This window comes from Protopterus annectens, chromosome 13.part0 (genome assembly GCF_019279795.1).
Source record: "Protopterus annectens isolate FY-2018-M chromosome 13.part0, PAN1.0, whole genome shotgun sequence".
In the NCBI taxonomy this organism is placed as follows: domain Eukaryota; kingdom Metazoa; phylum Chordata; order Ceratodontiformes; family Protopteridae; genus Protopterus; species Protopterus annectens.
The window spans coordinates 187,374,428-187,395,120 of NC_056747.1; the positions used below are offsets into that span (position 1 = coordinate 187,374,428).

General features: G+C 34.3%; 1 protein-coding gene across 1 annotated transcript in view; it reads right to left on the reverse strand.

Moving 5' to 3' along the window:
* The window catches only part of ACER1 (alkaline ceramidase 1), a 197,879-nt gene that overhangs the window by 116,010 nt on the left and 61,176 nt on the right, over positions 1-20,693 (reverse strand). The window lies entirely within an intron of this gene.

Here is a 20,693-nt window from a genome sequence, read left to right on the forward strand (position 1 = left end):
ATAATATTCTGCAGTAAAAGTATTGCATGATTTAGTGGCAACATTCAGATTATATGTATATCATTTCACCTTAGACATCAATGTTCATGTTTGTGTTTGAAAAGAATCTTATATGATGCATAATTGTCTTTTTTCTTGTTTTCTGGGGAGTGTATGATTCAAATTCAAACAACACAATTTCAGAAGACACAAGTTTAAATGAAAATGGCCAATTAAAAAAAATCTAGCAGCTCTAAAAACTTAAGTTTAAAAATCTAGCCTTAAACTTAACCCTGATCTTTACCTTTTCATTAACAGTAATCTTAAACCTTAACCCTGACTCTGTCCCTGACCCCATCCTTAGACCTAACACTAATACAAACCATATCGCTAACCACAAAACTAACGCTGATTCCAGCCCCAGAACCACACCTAAACCTAACCTTAAACTAACCCATCCCTAAACCTAGTCATGAACAAAACATCAAATGCCCAGTTGTAACCTCAGCAAAGATCTAATGCAAACCTTAAAGTCACTGGTTCCTAAAATACATTCTACACAATGTAATATTAACACAAATGAGCTTTCAGTCAAATTTTCACTCAGAAAAATGACATTTGATTGAAGGATGTTATAAAAAGTGGGTTAAAGCTAGTACCATTTGAAACAAGTAGTGTATACTACTTTTTCAGTAGTTACTATGCAGAGTAAATGTATAATGTATAGCACATTGAAAAGAGTTGGGATATCAAGATGGGACATTGTGAGGGGTTAGGGGATTGTAGTCTGCAAATATCACCAGTAGAAGCAGGGAGAGAGAGAGAGAGAGAGAGAGAGAGAGAGAGAGAGAGAGAGAGAGAGATTTGGTTACCATAGGACATCAATCACTGCAAGTAAGATGGGCAGCCAGACGGAAGACTTCAGTTGTCACTAAGTGGTACAACCTTTGCTTGGAATAGATATATCCTCAAGTCTCTGCCACAAGTGCAGATGGGAGATCTGTAGCCCCTTGTCATAAAGTATACAATGTAAGTGAGGAGCGCATCTTGTATTTTGTAGGGCTGTGGAGGGAAGAGAACACTACCAGAAGTAAAAGACAGCAGATGCACGTGGAGAAAAGCTGTTAAGAGAGCAGGCCCACAGTGCTTGGAAAAGAAGCATTTATAACCCTTTGCTAAATAATTATATCATTAGTTAACAGAAACATAAACCATTACTGGTTGCAGGCCATGTAGATTAGTCATGTGATGTGCAAAATGCCATAAAATGGACATGAATCTCAAGGCTGGACCAGGGAGTTCTAGTAACAGTGTTACTCACTGAGTGTATGCAACCAGCAGATTAATAGCATTGTGAGCCCCGCCACACACACTGAACACCCACAAACTTCTTACCAGTGAAGCAAATGCTATTACAAAGTGTAGTTTGTGCTATAAAAAGCATACAATGTTGTATTTTTAAACATATATGTTACTAGTGACATTATCAATCAGTAAGAGCCTGAATCAGAGTTATTGTGTACCTGGAAAAGACACCCACCACATCTGGCAGGTTATGGTATTTTCTTTTGCTTTCCAAATATTTTGATAAAAATTTATTAGATTTGACACACAGGACTTTTCTCATAGAATCCATGCTAGACAATATCCAGATCAGATTTTAGTTAGTAGATCATTATTTTATAAATTACTAGCATGAATAATTTTCCAATACTGCATGTCAGACTAAATGTGGCAATAGTTACCAATTGCATTAATGTTACCCCTTTTAGATAGTGGTGCTACCAAAGCAGACATCCATACCTGGCAAACAAATCCTCGGAACAGCCTATGTGGGCATTCAGCCACCTGGTCTTTAGTGGTATTCAAGGACAACCCGTTTAGGCCATCTGGCCCAGCTGTAGTATTAGACTTAATGTTCCTAACAGCTCTGATTACCATTTCCTCGGATATGTTGGGACAGTGATCTCTTCCTTCATTATTACTGATGTTGTCTGTCACATAGGTCTCAACCTCTTAAGAGGCCAGTGTGGAACAGAGACCCTAGCAATGTGTGACAAACCATCAAAATGTAGAACATCCTATTTTTGCACTGTATTAAAACGCACCATTTCCATGGCACCTGGTTCAAGTGGCTTTCTGATGGAAGTATTAAGTTACTGAATACATTACATTTGTAAAGTTCAGTAATAGGCACACACCAGTAAACAAAACAACATCAGCAGAATCCTTTTAGAAAATGCAATATACTCAGTAAAAATAGTTATATAACAGTATTCATGTGCAACTAGTAAAAAAAATATGCTCTTCAGCACCTGCTTTGTCAACCCCTCTACATCTTCCCCCAAGTAACTCAGCCAATCAAGGACAAATCAAGAATTAACTCGAGACATTGACAGAATAAGAGAATGTGAATTAATACACACTTTCTGAAATAAAAGAAGTCTATAACTCGTCATTATTTATTAAATGTCATGCCCCACCTTTTCTCCAAAAGTCACCAGCCTAGCGCTCAACGAATCTGGGACAAATCCAGAAATAATCAGGGACACTTAAAATATTATTACTATTAACATGAGACTTTGAGAGAATAGAGAATATGAATTAATGCACGTTTTCTAAAATAATGTGTTTATAATTTCCAAAAGTCACCAGCCTAGCTCTCAACGAATCTGGGACAAATCCAGAAATAATCAGGGACACTTAAAATATTATTACTATTAACATGAGACTTTGAGAGAATAGAGAATATGAATTAATGCACGTTTTCTAAAATAACGTGTTTATAATTTCCAAAAGTCACCAGCCTAGCTCTCAACGAATCTGGGACAAATCCAGAAATAATCAGGGACACTTAAAATATTATTACTATTAACATGAGACTTTGAGAGAATAGAGAATATGAATTAATGCACGTTTTCTAAAATAACGTGTTTATAATTCTAATTCTTGCCATTTGTTAAGTGTAATTCACATCTTTTATCCAAAAGCCACCACTTTTAGGAGGGATTAAAAGGGACAGAGCTAGCATTAGCATTTCTGAAGAATATGAAGTCTGAACTCAAAAATCAATCATTACTTAGTAACTGCAATCATCAACTAGTTGTCACAAAAACACAAATTTTATGAGGAACAGACCAAAAATGTATTGCGAAAATCTGGACATTCTGCAAACTTCCAGACAGTTGAGCAGTATAAGTCCCTGGTTTATATAGTGATGCCAGTCTATGCCATACATTAAAACAGGGTGGCACTCAGCATGCATGGAAATAAATCTTCAGAGCTGAAAGCCATATGAGTATCTTTGCATCATATTCTGGTATATGTATTCAGGATGTCTGCAATAGTTTTTAATATGCAGTATCTATAAGCAAATGTAAGCAATTCACTGGCACTTTTATGCAGCAAGACTGCACATTGTAGAAGACAACTACACTGGTTAGCAGCTTCATGAATAATATATGGACTTGGCAGGAATGTTCAAATGAATCCTCCTCAGCTCAGGAAACACCATTCAGGATGCCTTGCAGGTGAAGACCTCCTTGCCCGCCATAAATCCTGTGATGATCACTGGCACAAAAACTAGTAGCGGCACACGATTGGCCACATTTTACCCCTTCTGATTGGCTCCCTTTGCCTCAGGAGCAATTACTTGATTGGCTCATATACCTCAATGCCGAGTGGCTGTAATTACGATATACAAGCTAAACAAAAATTGCAAAGCAGATCCACCACTGTTCAATGCAAAACAGTGGAACAGTGTGCTAATTCGATCATAGATGTGGAGCGTTCTGCACAGGCCAGAGCAGTTGGCTGCTCATTTCTTTCGTTTTGTTTTTTTTGATAATTCTGAACATTTCTCTGAAAATATAGATAACCAATTGAGTTTTATTGGTAATCCAAGTATCCTTTTTTATGATGCTAACATTACTATGGGGATATTTTTTTTATAATTCCTTATATGTCTGAAAAGAGCTTTTTTATTTTCTACAGAATTGTATGCCAACAGATATTCAGAGTTTTTTTTTTTTTTTCTTACAAATTTCCTAAAACCATTGCATACTTCCTGATACATATTTTTGTTGTCCTGGCTAAAACCATTCCAATACTTAAGACATCATTTCTTTCTTCTCCTATTATGTGTATCCAATTTCATTGTCAACCATTCATTACATTTTTACAGTGTTTAAATGTCCTCATATATGGCACATAGGAGTTAATTACTGAATACAAATGATTATAAAAAATGTTCCAACACTCTGAAGTAGTCTTGTCTCTCATAACTTCTAATCAATTTCATAAAGATGGTTCCCTTCTAATGGCTACATAATCTGCTTAGTAAAATTTCATTTTTGGTGTTTACACTGTATGATTGTTTCTTAAATGTAGTTTAGTCACCTCCCAGCTAACACTTCATGGTCTGAGCCTGGTAACTTTGGTCCAATTTGACAATTATTTACAGTCACACCTTCTTTAATCCATATAACATCCAATACTGCATTATTTATAGCAGCACTATCAGCTATGTAAATATATACAAGCTCATTACTAATAACAATAATTTGACTCATTAATTCTACTGACAGAGTAGTTCTCCTTTCAAATACATTGCTTTAATGAGGTAACATCCATGTTTGTAGTTCTGTCATAATCTGCAGCAGCATTTTTACCTATGACTTATTTGCAAAATGAAATGCAGATTTGCTCAGTTGTCTGAAGAAAATAAAATCTTTGTCTTGATAAGTACAATGTAAAACAGCCAGCTATTTCAAAATGTGTTTTATATCTGAGATAGATCTTCCCTTACTTTGCCAAAAACTTTCTTCATCTCCATGACCTCTTTCTTTTGAATAAAGCCAAACAACTTTTATTACAGAACAAAGTTTTCCAGTCTTTGCAGCAGCTGAAAGTCTAACTTGACTGCCTCAGTAATCTGATAACTGCCAAAACACGTGCTGAGATCTACCAGGGTCTCCTTGTTTAGACCAGTGGCTCTGTGCACTTCTCTGTCAAGGGGTTTCTGTAGCTTCAGATTCAAACTTTAGGTAGCTGATCTTGTAGGAATTAATATTATAACCTACAGTATTCTCATACAGTCGTATGATTCTCTCATTATTTATTAAAAAGAGTAGCGGAAGTTCTGGGATACCCTGGCCAAATTTCCCTAGTGGTATAAATACTAGCTTGGGTCTCCACTGAAAAGAGGCCAATAGCATAATGGAGTTAACCCAGTCAGCAAAGGATAGCAATAAACAAATAAATAAATGCATTTATTTATTTTATCCAAGTCCCATAACCCTCTATTCTTCTAAGGAGTGCGTTTTTTTAATCAGCTCAATATGGTACCGATAACCTGCTGCAGTTTCCTGACCCTCTCCTGCACTGATGGTAACTGATGTTTCTCAAAACTCAGTTCTACACTTAGCTTGGCTACTTGCACACTTTGAAGCTGTCTGCTGTCCTTTGGCAAAGCTTTCTGATAAATATTTTAATAAATGCAGAGATATTGCAGGTATTACCAGTCAGAATTCCAGTTGCAGAGAAGTCTAAGGGGAAATTTTGTTTTTTGGCAGGACAATTATTTGCTTTTATAGAGAAGATATTTTCTGAGAGCAATTTATTTTCAAAATAGGGCTAAACATATTTAAGGCACATAATTAGTTAATAATTAATTAATTAAAGGTGTAAATGACAACCAGGCCTCTTTTAGGTCTTTCTAGTCATCTAGAAAATTGATTACAGTCCTGTGTTATTTACAGTATGTTCAGCTTATTACTGTAAGTGACAAAACTAACATTACTATATTGAAGAATGTGGGTCTTAGCACTGACTTTTGCTGCATTACACTAATTATTTCCACACCTTCTGATCACCACCCTCTGAGCTCCCACTCTCTCTCTCTGTCAGCCACTCTCTAACTCAGTGCAATGTTCATCCTGTTGTGTACCTGAGGTCTGACTTACTATAATCAGTCTGATCTTTCATGAACATTGTCAGCATACTAACTGAGACTTCCTGACATCATTTCCCAGATTCTGATGCAACAGCCTGTGCAAAAGCGCACTTAGGACTCACCACAGTTCTCTGAAGGGCTAGCTTCACAGATCTGCACTGCTGATTGATCCGTTTTACTCACAACTGGAGCTGCTAATGGCTTCTCTAGTCAGCTAGTCTAGGAAACTTTTCATTGGTCATCTTAGAGAAGGAATGACTCTTATTGGTGCAGCTGCTGCTGTGTGCTCTTGCAGCACAGTAAATGGTCCAATGCAGTCACTTCCTAAACGCTGCTCCTAGATAGAATACAGAAATGAGTCTGAACCTAAATTGGAAGATTTACCTTTACATTGACTATGCAAACTAGTAATAAACTGTCAGCGGAAGAAGGTCTGTATATTTTATTTTTAAGCAGTTCTTATTTTCTAACAGTTAACATATTTTGAGGTTTTATGTCATTATTTTACTGTATGCAAAGAGCTAACACAAGAATAAGTATTTGGGCTGTTGACAGGACTGGTGGCTATCAAATCATCTGTCAGTCATGAAAATGTATAAATTGTAGTCACATTTTATGGAGATTAGGAAAAACTACTGACCTATGATCAAAGCTACCAAAATCAGCCATATCTTAATGCAATTAATGTGACAATGCTTAAATTACAAATTTGTATAAACAATTCAAGTTTTCATTTAAAGAATTCAGTCAGAAACAGCAAACATTCTTATCTTATAGAGAGTTTTGGCAGAAAAGCAAGTCAGACAATTGACTTTTATCAAGATATGTTGCATCCTGTTTCAGTGAGTTAAATAACAATGTGCATATATTGTTTCCAAAAATTGCAGCATTGTATCAGTCAAATCTAGTGAAGAGACCTCACTTTTTAATTTCTCCAAGTCTTTTGGACTCCTCCTGCAATTCATGCAGAGTTACATCTATTGGTAACATATCGAAGTACGATTGTAAATTCTTTTTTATAAGACCTGTTGCTTCTCCTCCTACTACTGGAACTGTCTGGATATTCTTCTTCTACATTGCCCTCGTTTCTGCCTCCAAATCCTGGTATTTTATATTTATTTTTTTCACATCTATTTTTTTGAACTGTTGGTAGTGGGTGATCCCATGTGACATTAACTTCATCATTTTCTATAATGCTTTGTGCCTCATGTTTCCTGTGCTTTTCAGCTACTTCAATACCATAATGTTTGCACAATACCTAGTGCAAAAGTCTTGACACAGTATTATGCCTTTCAGTATACAGTCCTTCTGCCGTTAGTATATCACAACCAACAACAAAATGTGCAACTGCTTCCAGTTCTGTTTTACAAAACCTGCATTTGTCTGTTTCTCACACATGGTCAATGGACTTTGTAAACCAATGTGTATGTAGTCCACTATCTTGGGCCACCAATATTATCCTTTCGTCTTTTGGTTTAACCATTCCTGCATTCAATCCTGATCAACATGACGTTGCTCCAAGAGTTTTCTATACTTGCATAGTTATGCATTTTCCACATTTCTTGCCTTCTCATCTGATCTTTCACCTTATATTCTTTCTTTCTTTTTTTTTTTTTTTTTGCACATTCAGTTGCTGCCTGATTTTTATCTACCTCTGGTTTGATTTCCATTCCTTCTTGACATCGATATGCTTTTGCTAAACTAAGCAGGGAAGTCATCTTAGACTTATTCTCCTAATGTTTCAAGAATTTCACTACATTTGGGTCTTGTGAGTTCAGCAGATATGTATGCAGTCCACGGCTGTAGATCTATAAGTATAATCAATTTTGAGGAGGTCGATACCTCCTTCGGAATGGGGAATATATAGTCTTGGTATGCAATGATTATTTTAAATCATTTAATGGGCATGAAGCTTCCTTCTTGTTTTCCTGTCCAACCTATCTAACACCTTTTGAGGCCAGTCAGTCAGTCCAAAACTGTAAGTTAGGACAGGAAGTGCAAATTGGTTTGTAGCTTGCACTTTGTTCCTAGATGTCAGTGCTGTTTTCAGAATTCATTTAAGTGTTCTAAAATATTCCTTATTTTTATTTGCATTTATTCATGTTTTATTGTTGATCCTTTATCAGTCCCCAAATATTTAAAAACTCCTTCTTGCTCAAGTTCTTTTATATCACATTCCTGTCCTAAACTGATGTTTTCTTGGTGTTGAAGCTTTCCTGCTTTAAAGGTTGCTTTTGCGCATTTATCAAGACCAAATGACATTCTTATATCATCTGAAAAAGTTTTGATCACTTGCAGTTGTGCTTTCATTTCCTCATGTGATGAACTATACAGTTGTAAATTATCTACAAAAAGAAGAAGTCTTTATATTTTGTTGTTTTCTGGGAGCCAAATTGTAGCCAAAAACTGTTAAGTAGATATCTCAGTGGGTTAAGGGCAAGACAAAAGAGCAGCAGAGTCACCCTGGAATATTCCCATTTAAAATTTTATCCCTGCAATAATAATTTGTCCTTTATCATGGCTTAACTGCAAAGTGGTCTGCCACTGTTCCATGGTCACTGTAATGTAGTCAATCAGTGCAGTGTGTATCTTATACATTTTTAAGCACTCTTTTATCCGTGAATGTGGGATACTGTCAAATGCTTTTTTGTAGTCTATCCATGCTATATTTAGATTCTTCCCATTTTTACAGTTCTCCACCATGACTTTATTTAATAACAAATGATCCTTTGTTCCACATGACTTTCTTTTATTGCCCTTTTGTTCTATTGCCATTATTGCATTTTCTTCTAAATGACTATAAACTCTGTTGGGGTCAATTCCAGTGTATAGTTTATATGTCATTGGAAGGTAAGTTATTGGTCTATAGTTTTTAGGATAACTTGTAGGTTTGCTCTTAAGTGGAAGTATTGTTTTTCCTGTTGTTAAGCTGGTATCAGTTTGGGGTGCACATATAAATAATTCTTAATGATGGCTAAATTTTCATGTTAATACTTTCAGCCAGAAGTTAGGTATTGCAGCTTAGCCTGGAGTTCTCCAATTAGAGGCTTTTCTTAACTTTGTTTCAATTTCTCTGAGCATTACTTCATCCCACTTCATATCCTGTACCTTTAAACTTCTTATTCTTTCTTTTACTTCTTCTATCCATTTAGCATCTTTGTTATGTTCCACAGGGTCTTCATAGATATTTCTCCAAAATGTATCTATTTCTTCTTTTTTTTTGGTAGTGTTTCGATTCCTTTTGCCTTGTTTCCCAATTCTCTATAAAACTTTTTTGGTCATCAATAAATTGCTTATTTTGTATTTTTCCTTTATAGTAATCTGCATATCTTCCACGTTTTTGTGCCTGTGCTGATATTTTTAGTTTATTATTTACGATAGTACATGATATATCTTGATCTGTTCTGATATTGTGCATTGTTTTTATCACATGGATCTTTCTGAGTATTTTGTTGATCTGTTCCCTCTTCTATACTCTTCTAACAGTGGCCCTTCTTGACTTAATTGTTTTATAGCTTTCTCTATTCTACTTCCATGATGGCATTCAATTTCTCCCCTCCTTTCCCTCACTACCCTGTGTTTCTATAGTAACACTTTATCTGTTATTAATTTAGCTGCACATCAATATATCCTATTTACTTCTGTTATATCGCATGCATCTCTATGGACAGTTAATATGCCTGGCCTTCTCTATTAAATCAAGCAACTCTTCTCTTAGATCATTTTCTTCTAAACTAAGGGCACATTCTTTGTTCTCCGTTTCCTGCGGGCATTCTATAGAAAGCTCCAGATCATCTTCCTGTGCCACATTCTCTTCAGTTTCATCCTGTGTTGTCCATTGCTCTTTCACATGGGAACTCACTGGCTTATCACTCCGCAATATTGACTGTGTCAGAGTTGCCACAGTTTTCTGTCCCTTCCCTTGCTGTGCAACTCCACTGAATGTTTGTACTGGTTTCCTGTAGAAGGCTTGACAGTATTTTCATATGGCAAATGATCAGATGTTTCCCTCTCTACTGGTTTCACCTTAACAAGGGGATCCATTGCTCTATCCTGCTGTGATGTTATCCGAGTTAGATTTTCTACACTAAATCCTTCACCTCGCAGATAATCCATAACCTCAGTTTTTATTTCTTTAACTTCTCCATTATTAATCCTCTTTTCTACTTTTCCTCTGTTTTCTTATTTTTGTATTGTAAAATTTTAAATGTCTGGATATCTTTGCCTGTATTTTTCTTCAAATATCTTTGGTGCTGCTATTTTTGTATTAATTAGTTTTGAAAAATAGGGTCCACCTCATGAAGCTACTCATCAAGACTTGAGGATGAATTCATTTCCAGCAACACTACTCTCCTTTGCTTGCTGACTTATCATCCTTCCATTCTGTAGCTACTTAAATTATCAGAAAAATGCCATAGTCACCAAAAAAGGCCTTAAATGTTAAGGAAAATAAGGTAATATTATTGTTAGTACAGCAATCAGGATTGACACCTTTTGATAGAAACCTTTTGATCGGAACAATGAACAAATGATTCTTGTTCAAAATAGCACATATACACACAACATTTTGAGAACTATGTTACTGCATAAATGTTACTGGAGAAACTAGATTAAAGTAATGATATCACATGCATCTGAATAACATGTAAATGACACATAACACTCATTGGCAGCTGAGACAGACAAATATGATGTAAAGTCAAAGCTTAGTAATGAATATGAATAAAAGAAAACATAACAGTTTTAGGTACATGAGTTTTGAAAGTAAGGGCAATAGAAGACTGGAACAATATGTATATATCAGATATGATAAAGGATGATAGCCAAAATCTAAGATACAAATACAGGATAGTTAAGTAAAAATGATGATGATTGCCAAAATCTGAACAATACTTATATATTAGATACAATAAAGGATGATAGCCAAAAACTGAACAATGCATATATATCAGATACGATAAAGGATGATTGCCAAAAACTGAACAATACATATATATCAGATACGATAAAGGATGATTGCCAAAAACTGAACAATGCATATATATCAAATATAATAAAGGATGATAGCCAAAAACTGAATAATACGTATATATCAGATATGATAAAGGATGATAGCCAAGAACTGAACAATGCATATATATCAAATACAATAAAGGATGATAGCCAAAAACTGAATAATACATATATATCAGATATGATAAAGGATGATAGCCAAAAACTGAACAATACGTATATATGAGATATGATAAAGGCTGATAGACAAAAACTGAATTCACTGACAGTGAGATTTAAACTAAGATAACAAATCTGGTAATACAAAGGTCTATACTCGTGGTCATAAACGAAAACCCACAGGGAACCAGAATTTATTATAACTGCCACAGAATGATACGAGCTAGAAGTGGAAGTCTGCATATAGAATATGCCACAAATACTTAAAGACACAGGATCACATTTTCTATAGTCTATTTTCAATTATAACTTTAAAAGGTGTCACATAAAAATGGCCCCTCAGACTGTAAACAGCACTTGCCCTTTTAGGGATATTCAAGACCACGATTACAAAACATAATAAAGCGGAGACAGAAATATATGCAGTGAAATGAAATAAGAGATCACAGAAAAGCTACTTTAATGCAGAGAAATTAGGCATAATCAAGATACTGAATTTTTTGTAAGGCAAGAAAGAAATAGTGGCAGACAATCTGCAAGAGGAGTAGGAAGAGATATTTAACTACAGAGGAAAAGTGAAAATCCACACATAGATATCTCAGTAAAGCTAGTACACCTGTGTCAGTGTTATAAAAGAATACCTTTCTACATTAGTAGTGAGGTAGAGAAAGAACTGGATTTATGTGGAGCTCTAACTGGTAGCAACTATAGTTACAATCTAGCTTGTTGAGCACATGTACAGCATTCTTATATTCAGTTATGTCATCCTCTGTTAGTATTAAATGTCTCTCCATTATGGCTGTGTTGGTCATCTTAATATCAGCACAGGCTCTGAAAACTGTTTTTTTTGTTTGTTTGTGTTTTAGGGGGGGGTTATTTAGATGTAGTGATTTTTGTGATACTAAATAACCCTGAAGCACAAAGATCATGTTAAAATCATAGCATGTATCAAAATACCATACATGTCTTTTATGAAATAAATGTATGTTGATAACAGAGCACAAGTTACCTGAACTCCTGTACACTAGTTGCACATTTGGTCTGGTCCTAAGAACAATAAAACAGAGCCTGATACTGGCCTATTATTATTTAAAAAGGGAGGGTAGTACAGCAGATTTCATATCAAGGCACCCAATTAATTAAGAGCAAGTAATAAGCACAGGATACAATACCGTATAGGAGTACATTAATTTTATTGGCCCTAATACCCCCAAAATGTCAAACCTTAGATACAACAGGTAGACTGCGGTAACATCTCAGTACTTCTACAAGTACTTGGAGAAATTAAAAAAGTGATAGAGTTGTGACAGACAAAATCATTTCATAGAATCAGTGATGATAAGCAGAATGTTCCAGTTCAAAGAATGCTAATGGCCCACATTCACCTACTGTACACAGTGAAGGCTGATTTAATTTAAGAGGAAGCTGGCATGTCATACTTCAGTCATCTGAAGCCAGGAAGAAGTTAAACATTTTAATGAAGGGAGTGATGAAGAACACAGGGAAGTTTTTGCAGCATTATTTTGTCTGAGGGCAATAGGCCAGACATGATTTCCTGTGTGCTGAACAGGGCTTGCTTTTGGGATGTTGAGCAGAAGCATCTGTGATATGCAATCCTCACAATAAGAAAAGTAGCAATCTATTTAGCATGATATGGAATAGTGAAAATATAGGGGTAGATAGTTTTCTTATCTCTTTTGGTAAAATGCATCAATTTGTTTATGCAATAATAGTAAAAGTTAATCAGGGGAATTTATAAAGGTTACTGTGAGGTCAACAGAATGTGCATACCTCAAGGTAACCTTCTGGAATTTAGAGACAGCCTCACTGTGGTACTTCTGCATGAAGACTTGCAGCACCATGGTGGGCTGTCTCCATGTCCATGCTAGATGCTAATGAGACAGTCAGGGGTATAGGCATATGCGAATTAGTCATTTTCTTTCCCCCCTGAAACTGCCTCCGGGAAGGCATCTACATGGTGAGCAATTCATGGAACTGCTTGGCCATGTAGATTAGCATGGCTGCTCCTTGAACCTTACAGTAGTAAATTCACTCAAAAAGCTGTGCTCAGCCATCTCGTTAGAGATAAGTGCTGGGGAGTAATGTGGTAAGGTATTTTTAGCAGGTGTGTGTGTGTGTGTGTGTGTGTGTGTGTGTGTGTGTGTGTGTGTGTGTGTGTGTGTGTGTGTGTGTGTGTGTAATTAATGCCTCTGCATGCACCATGCCTCTCCCACAGTTCAAAGCTGCTTCAACAGAACATCTAATGTCCACCTTACTCATGTTCTTACCTATTTTGGTACCACATGTTGCATATCAAATATACTAATTTGCTGCAGTGTTTTTATTCCCTAAAACACATCAAACATTCCAAACTTCTTCACCACCTTTGTTTTGTCAGGCACACTACAAGATTTTTTCCCCTTCCTTGGTCTGTTCACCACACTAAGAACACATGATTTATTTACTCTTCTGTTCCATTTGGCCCACCAAACATATCAGATTTTTTTCACCATCTTTGTTCTTTTAAGAACATCAAAAACATCAGGTTACTTGACAATCTTTATTACCCCAGAAACGCACCAGATAAACTACTTTCAATTTTTTTTTCTATTTTAAACACCTTTATTAAATTATTACTTACATGCATTAATAGAAAACAAACCATAACTTTTTTCATGCCTTACACATTGGACATATATTTTCTTTTTTTATATCAACTATCATTTACACCAACATTCCATAGATTGTTTAATGTTTGCCTTCCCTTAAAACTCCCTCCTCCTCCTGAGCATTATTCTACATGCATTGTTCCCACAAATTCCATTTATTCCTATGTAATTTTTTCCTTCGCTTTTCTTCCGATCCCACTTCTAGTTCATTTATCTCTTTACCAATATTCAATAATTCAATTACAGTCGGTTTGGATTTTGATTTTTGTTTTCTAGTAATTTCTTTTTTGCCAGTCAATAGCATTATACTTAATAAATCCTTACTATGTCTAGGCAACTCAGATCCTGTATCACAACTCAAAAGAATAATTTCCTTAGTTATAGCCATTTGCTTCCCCAATATTTCTGACAGAATACAATGTAGGGAAGTTACAAAATCTACCAACTCATTACACTCCAGAAAAAAACACATTCCAAGTTACATTTTTCTATGCCATCACACCTCTGGCATCTGCTATCTACATGAGGAGAAATTTTTTGCAGTTTGATTGAGTTACAAAAACACCCGTGCAAACACTTCCAAGCAAACCTAAACCTCCTGGATTTGTTGTATAATTGGAAGCCATACAAATTTCCTTCTATTTTTCCTTTGTAAATTGATTTTGCAATCTCTCTTCATAATCTTTTCTAACCTCCTCTGATTGATTCGTATAGTTGTCATGCAATATTTTATATGCCTTACTGATTATCTCTTATTAACAGTAGCTATTTTTGACTCAGCTGAAAACTCTGCCAGAGCAGGTCTTTTATTTAGGACTCCCCATTCATTTCTCTTTGACTATACTCTGATATCCATATCTAGTAGGAAATGCATGCTGTTAGCTGCAGTCCAAACTTCTGCTCGGTTTCATTCCACTTCATTACCTTTCCCTTTCTAGTTATTTGCTCTCAGTTCCTTGGTTCCTTTGGTAGTTTTCTACAGTAAATTCCAGTCACCTCTTGTCTCCTATTTGCAGTCGACCCAATTGGCAAAAACTCCTTTCTCCATTCGGTTGTTGATTTAGTTCTTAGAATATTTTCAGCAACTTCATGAATATAATATTTTATATGGTTATTGTTATTTTCCTTAAGGATTTGCATCCAAAATCTTACTCGCTCCTTATTTCTTGAACTCCTGTCATTGCTTCATGATCATTCCTTTCCACTTTAATTTATCACCTTTAGCTTGTGTTATGTGTATGACTTTTAACTGCATAGCTCTAAAATATCCATACAAATCAGGCAATCCTAAACCACCTTGATCTGTAAGATCAGCTTATTACATTTGGCACCTCTTCCCTTCCCAAATACATTTCTTCAGCTCTATTAATTATTGTTCACTACTTCTCCTTTAGGTGATCAATATATGCCTTACCTGTACATAAAACTAAAGGGACTAACATAATTTTCACTGCCTATATCTTTAGTATCTACATCCATAAACAAGAGCTTCCAGTTTCTCAGCTTTTGTATTATCTCTTGTTTAGCCTCTTTCCACATAACCTTAGCTTCCACAACAGAATCCATTTTTAATCCATACACCTAAATATTTCATCTTATTGTGTCCCTATAAATATGGATATTTCCAAACTAATTCATGTGTAGGTACATAATGCACCACAATGCCATTTGTTTTATCTTCAGATCCTGTATCACAACTCAAAAGATTATTTTTTTAATTACAGACATTTGCTCCCCGATATTTCTAAAAGAGTACTTTTATATCCCCAAAAGGCATGAAGCCATCTCAAAATTTGTCACAAAGCTGAAATGCCCTTTTCTTGATTTATCAAGTACAAAATAATATAATCTGCAAATAAAGCCAACTTTTCTTAATTACCATATCAATTATATTCTTGCATTTTTGTGTCCCTTACTTTCTTTGTCAATGTCTCTAATTATAAAGCAAATCACAAAGAAAGAAAGAAAGAGGAAACCCCTGTCTAGTTCCTCTGTTCAAACACAGCTTATGAGAGAGAAGCCTTCCCACTTTAATTCTTGCCTCCAATCATTCATATATCCTCCTAATGAACTTTAGTATTGTATCAGGAAATGCAAATGCTTCCATTCTCCTACTCATAAAATTTCAGCTTACTCTTTTGAATGCTTTCTCTGCATTAGTACTCAACAATAGCAGTGGTATTTTCTTACACTCTGCTTTCCTCTGAACCATTATTGTTCTATTAATGTTGTCAAATGTTTGCCATCCCTTCATAAAACCCAATTGATCTATAGCTATTAATTTTGGCAATACCTTTGCCACTATCTTAGCTAGTCTAGACACAAATACTTTATAATTGCAGTTTAAAATCGAAATGGGTCAATATGAAGCTGGATCTTTTGGGTCTTTACCCTCTTTGGATAGTATAGCCGCCATAACTTTCTTCTAAGATGATTGTGCTTCTCCTACTATTAAAATAACAGTAAGAAAAACTTTCCAGATCTTTATCACTTTATTTTCTCTTAACTTTCAAACAACCACAGGAATACCATCTAATCCTGGAGACTTCCTTGTAGATTGATTATACATCACCATTTTTATTGCATCTCCTCCTATCGTAATGATTAGTTGTTGAGCCTTATCTTTGTCTAACCTTGGCATGTCTTCAATAAATATTTGCATTTGTGATTTTTTCTTTGTTGCCACATCCCTCTACTGTATACAAATTTTCATAAAATTTTGAAATAGCTCTAATACTGTTATTCTGCAATGCTTTAACTTTTGTCATCCCTACTAAATAATTTGTATTACTTCTTAACCATATCTCTTTCTACTGTATTTCTACCACATTTTTAAATTCCATTTTCATTTTATCTCAGCACTAGGTATCCATTCTGAAATTTCTGTCTTTCTTAATAACTACTGAAGAATTTCCACTACCCATTCCTTTACTTCCTATCTTTGAACAGGTAATTAGAAAGTGCTAGAGTCTCATTTTTACTTAATTATCCTGTATTTGTATCTTAGTTTTTTATCTGTGTATGATATGGAATAATTATTGGATGGGTATTAAAGCTTACAATTAAATGCAGATGCACCTATGAAATATAATTTCAATCCAGTCAAGCCCAGTTATTGTACCTCAGGAAATAAAATGTAAATTCTGCTTTGAGTTCCTACTACTGAACTCGCATCTTCTATATCCAATATTTTCAAAACTTTCTTCGGTAATTTACCCTGTTTTCACCTATTTTCCATTCTAGGTCCTTCTGCTGCATCCTCACTATTGCAAATCAAGTTCCATTTCCCACCTATAAATAATATTCTCTGTTGAAAGTTGATTATTTCTCCCAAGACCTCCTTAATCTCCATTATAGCTGGCTTTGGTGGAATATAAATATATGGTATTATAATCTTCTTCCTTGCAAACAGCTGCTTACTACCATAAATTGGTTCTATATTACGCAATCGAAGAGACTTTTCTTCGAACATGTAATATTTTAACCCAAAACATTGAAAACACAAAACTGCAAACAGCCACGTCTGTGAATTTTTTCCTAGGGAAAAAATTCAGTTGGCCATTCTTGTGGTTTGCCATTTTCCCCAGTGTTGAGCGATCTCGGAGTTGGTATATTAAGTTAGGGGGTGAGACCCCCACGTCAGGGATGTGGTGGGGCAAAGCCCCCCATTTAATTAGGACTGTGAAGTTTGTGTTGTTTGCGGCCCCGTGAATATTTTCCCTAGGAAAAAAAATTGCGGATGTGGCTGAAAAACAGCTATATGAAGTAAACACACCCTATCCACAGATCTAGTGCAACTTATGAAAGACATATAAAAATGGCTTGGTGAAGGCATTATTTTATCTGATGAAGTGGAGTGGAAAATATGAAAACGCAGTAGCGGAATAGCGTTCATGTGGATTTGGATTTATTGTTGATTATTTGTGTTGCTTCAGCGTGTGTCCAGTGTGTGGAGGAATAAAGACCTTGGTTAATTTATTTGGACCTGTGTTCTTCGCTTTTTGGGATTATTGGTATTTTGTTGCTTTTCTTCATTTTTTATTAATTTCATTTAATAGACACTTTTAAAGTAAAAGATGATAAATCCTTATTATTTTCCCATAAAGACTATAGATTTGGAACACAAACCAGAACAGACAAATTATTCGAAGTTCAAGATTTACAAACAAAAATCCTCATCTTCTCAATAGTTCCATGCCCCTTCTCAGATCATGACTCTCTGATAATGAAGCTCCAAATAGAGTTTAAAACTTTAATCCTCTCAACTAGAATTCCATCATATATCATGAAAATTAAAGAATTCAGACCCTGGATATTGTCAGAACTACAATTATTTCTTGAAATTAATAATACAACAGAAATCAGTAGAGTCATGGTTTGGGACTCATTAAAAGCATATTTATTTGGTAAGACCCTTAGCTGGTACAAACACAAAGTTAGAGAGTGGGAATCTGAATAATTAGACTTGCAAACCAGACTCTTGACAGCAAAATCTAAAAAAAAAATCAGAATTGTACAGAAGTTAAAAAAGAAATATAAGAATTAAATAAAAAATATAATGAAATTCTAACACACAAAACTTGTACAGCCTTGGAAAAATTAAAAATAAACTCATTAGCCACCTCCCCCAGATATCTACATAACTTATCCACAATAATTAAAATACAATCTAAAGCAAATAACATTAGTAGTATATATCATGAAAAGAAAGGGGGGGAAAGTATCAGATATAGGAGACATACTTGAAGCATTTTGGTTTCATTATATGAACACTTCAAAAAAGAAGATTTAGATACCAACCAAATAAACTTAGATACAAACCTTGTCAATATAAAAAAATCCAGAAAACTTAAAACTAGACCTACAAAAACCCTATATCCTACAAATAAATTGTTGACAAGATAAAAGAAAGTAAATCTAATAAAGCTCCAGGGATAGATGGTATAATTACAGAAATTTACAAACTCTTCCCTTCAACAGTAATCTCCCTTTTCATAAAACTTTGCTAGAAGTCCAGGCAGAAGCAAAAAATACCACCTTCATGGAAATATTCTCATAACACCAATTCTAAAAGATAATAAACCATCAGACCTTTGCACCTCATACAGACCTATATCATTACTGAATAATGATTACAAAATATTCATGTCAATCCTAGCTAACAGAATGAAAATCCCACTTTCAAAGACAATAATGATCAAACTGGATTTTTATATAACAGGCACACACATGATAATATTAAAAGGATACTTACTCTTATAGATTATGTGAATAAAGAAGATAGAGAAACACTTGTAATCAGATTAGACATAGAAAAAGCCTTTGATTTCCTCAACTGGGAATATCTATTTAAAACTTTAGCATTATTTTAATTTCCTCCTCCCTTAAACTTATTACTAAAAACATATACATTAATAACTTAGTCTACATTAAATTAGGTCCTTTCACCTCAGAATCTATCCATATAATGAAAGGTACTAAACAAGGATGCCCCCTTTCTTGTATTTTATTTGCTTTGGCTATAGAAATACTTGCAGAAATAATACCCAATAATCCAAGAATAAAAGGAATAGAAGTCTATGACCAGTGCATATCTAAAATAATGCTTTTTGCTGATGATATTTTATTAAATCTATCTACACTTTAATAGATCAAAATCAAAATTTCTATTTTTAAATAAGAAAATGAACTACAAGTTACAGATAAATTCATCATAGGAAAACAAAAATATATGCTAAATTATTTAGGAATAGTGTTATGCAAAAATATAAATGAAACAATATTAATAAATTATAAAAACATTATTGAAACAATAAAAAAATATATAAAAGTGGAACAAAATTATATTAACTTTTGAAGACAGATTGCAATTAATAAAAATGGTCTTAGTGCCAAATGTACTATATGTAGCATTAGCAATACAGTTAATTCCTGAAAGGTGCATTCTTAAAGAAATAAACTCATGTTTAATAAAATTTTTTATGATATCCCAAAAAGAATAGAGTAGCTCTAACTCATCACATTAGACCCTGGAAACAAGGAGGATTGAACTTCCCAGAAATAGAAACATATGTAAAAGCATCTGTGCTTAAAACTACAATAGACTGGATAAACCCACATTATTTTGCCAACTGGAAAGAATTAACAATGGCTATATTAACAAATGAATTTAATCTGTTAAAAAAAATAATAGAGAAATCAAACAAACTGTGGTACATACTATGCATAAGTATACAATATAATATAACAAAACCTTCTAAAACAACACTGATTAATCATTACATCAATTCCTTTAGGAAACTTATCAATGCAAACATAGATCTAAAACTTTGGTTTGACCTTTTAAACCCATTTACCATCACTAAGAACTTTCCTCACAAAATATATAGGGAAACAATAACCTCCTGGGAATAAAATTGATTTTTATGCTGGTTTCAATGTGCAAATAAATTGAATATTTTAGATATGCATATGATAAAAACTGCTTACAATATTCCAACACAGGACTGATTAACCTTACAAAGCATTCTAATGTACACACAAGATTTATCCAGATTAATAATTCCTCATTTAAAGATATTCTAAATCTAATAAGTTTTCTGTATGAATTTATATCTAATAGTTGTGAAAAGAAAAATTCCATTTCAAATCTATATAAAGAGTTAATAACATATAAAACAATTCCCGAACCATCATACTGGCAGCTCTTAACAAAAGGTCAGTCATTGCAGTTAACAGAAGAAATTAAAACTAACATCTTACTATCAGTTAATTACACCTCTAACACACAGCACTGGAAAATATTTAACTGGAAATATTTACATAGAGCATTTTTAACACCAGATAGAATTAAAAAGATCAGTACTACTACAAATGTTTTTTGCTGGAGGTGTGAAAAGTTAAATAAAGCAGACTGGATT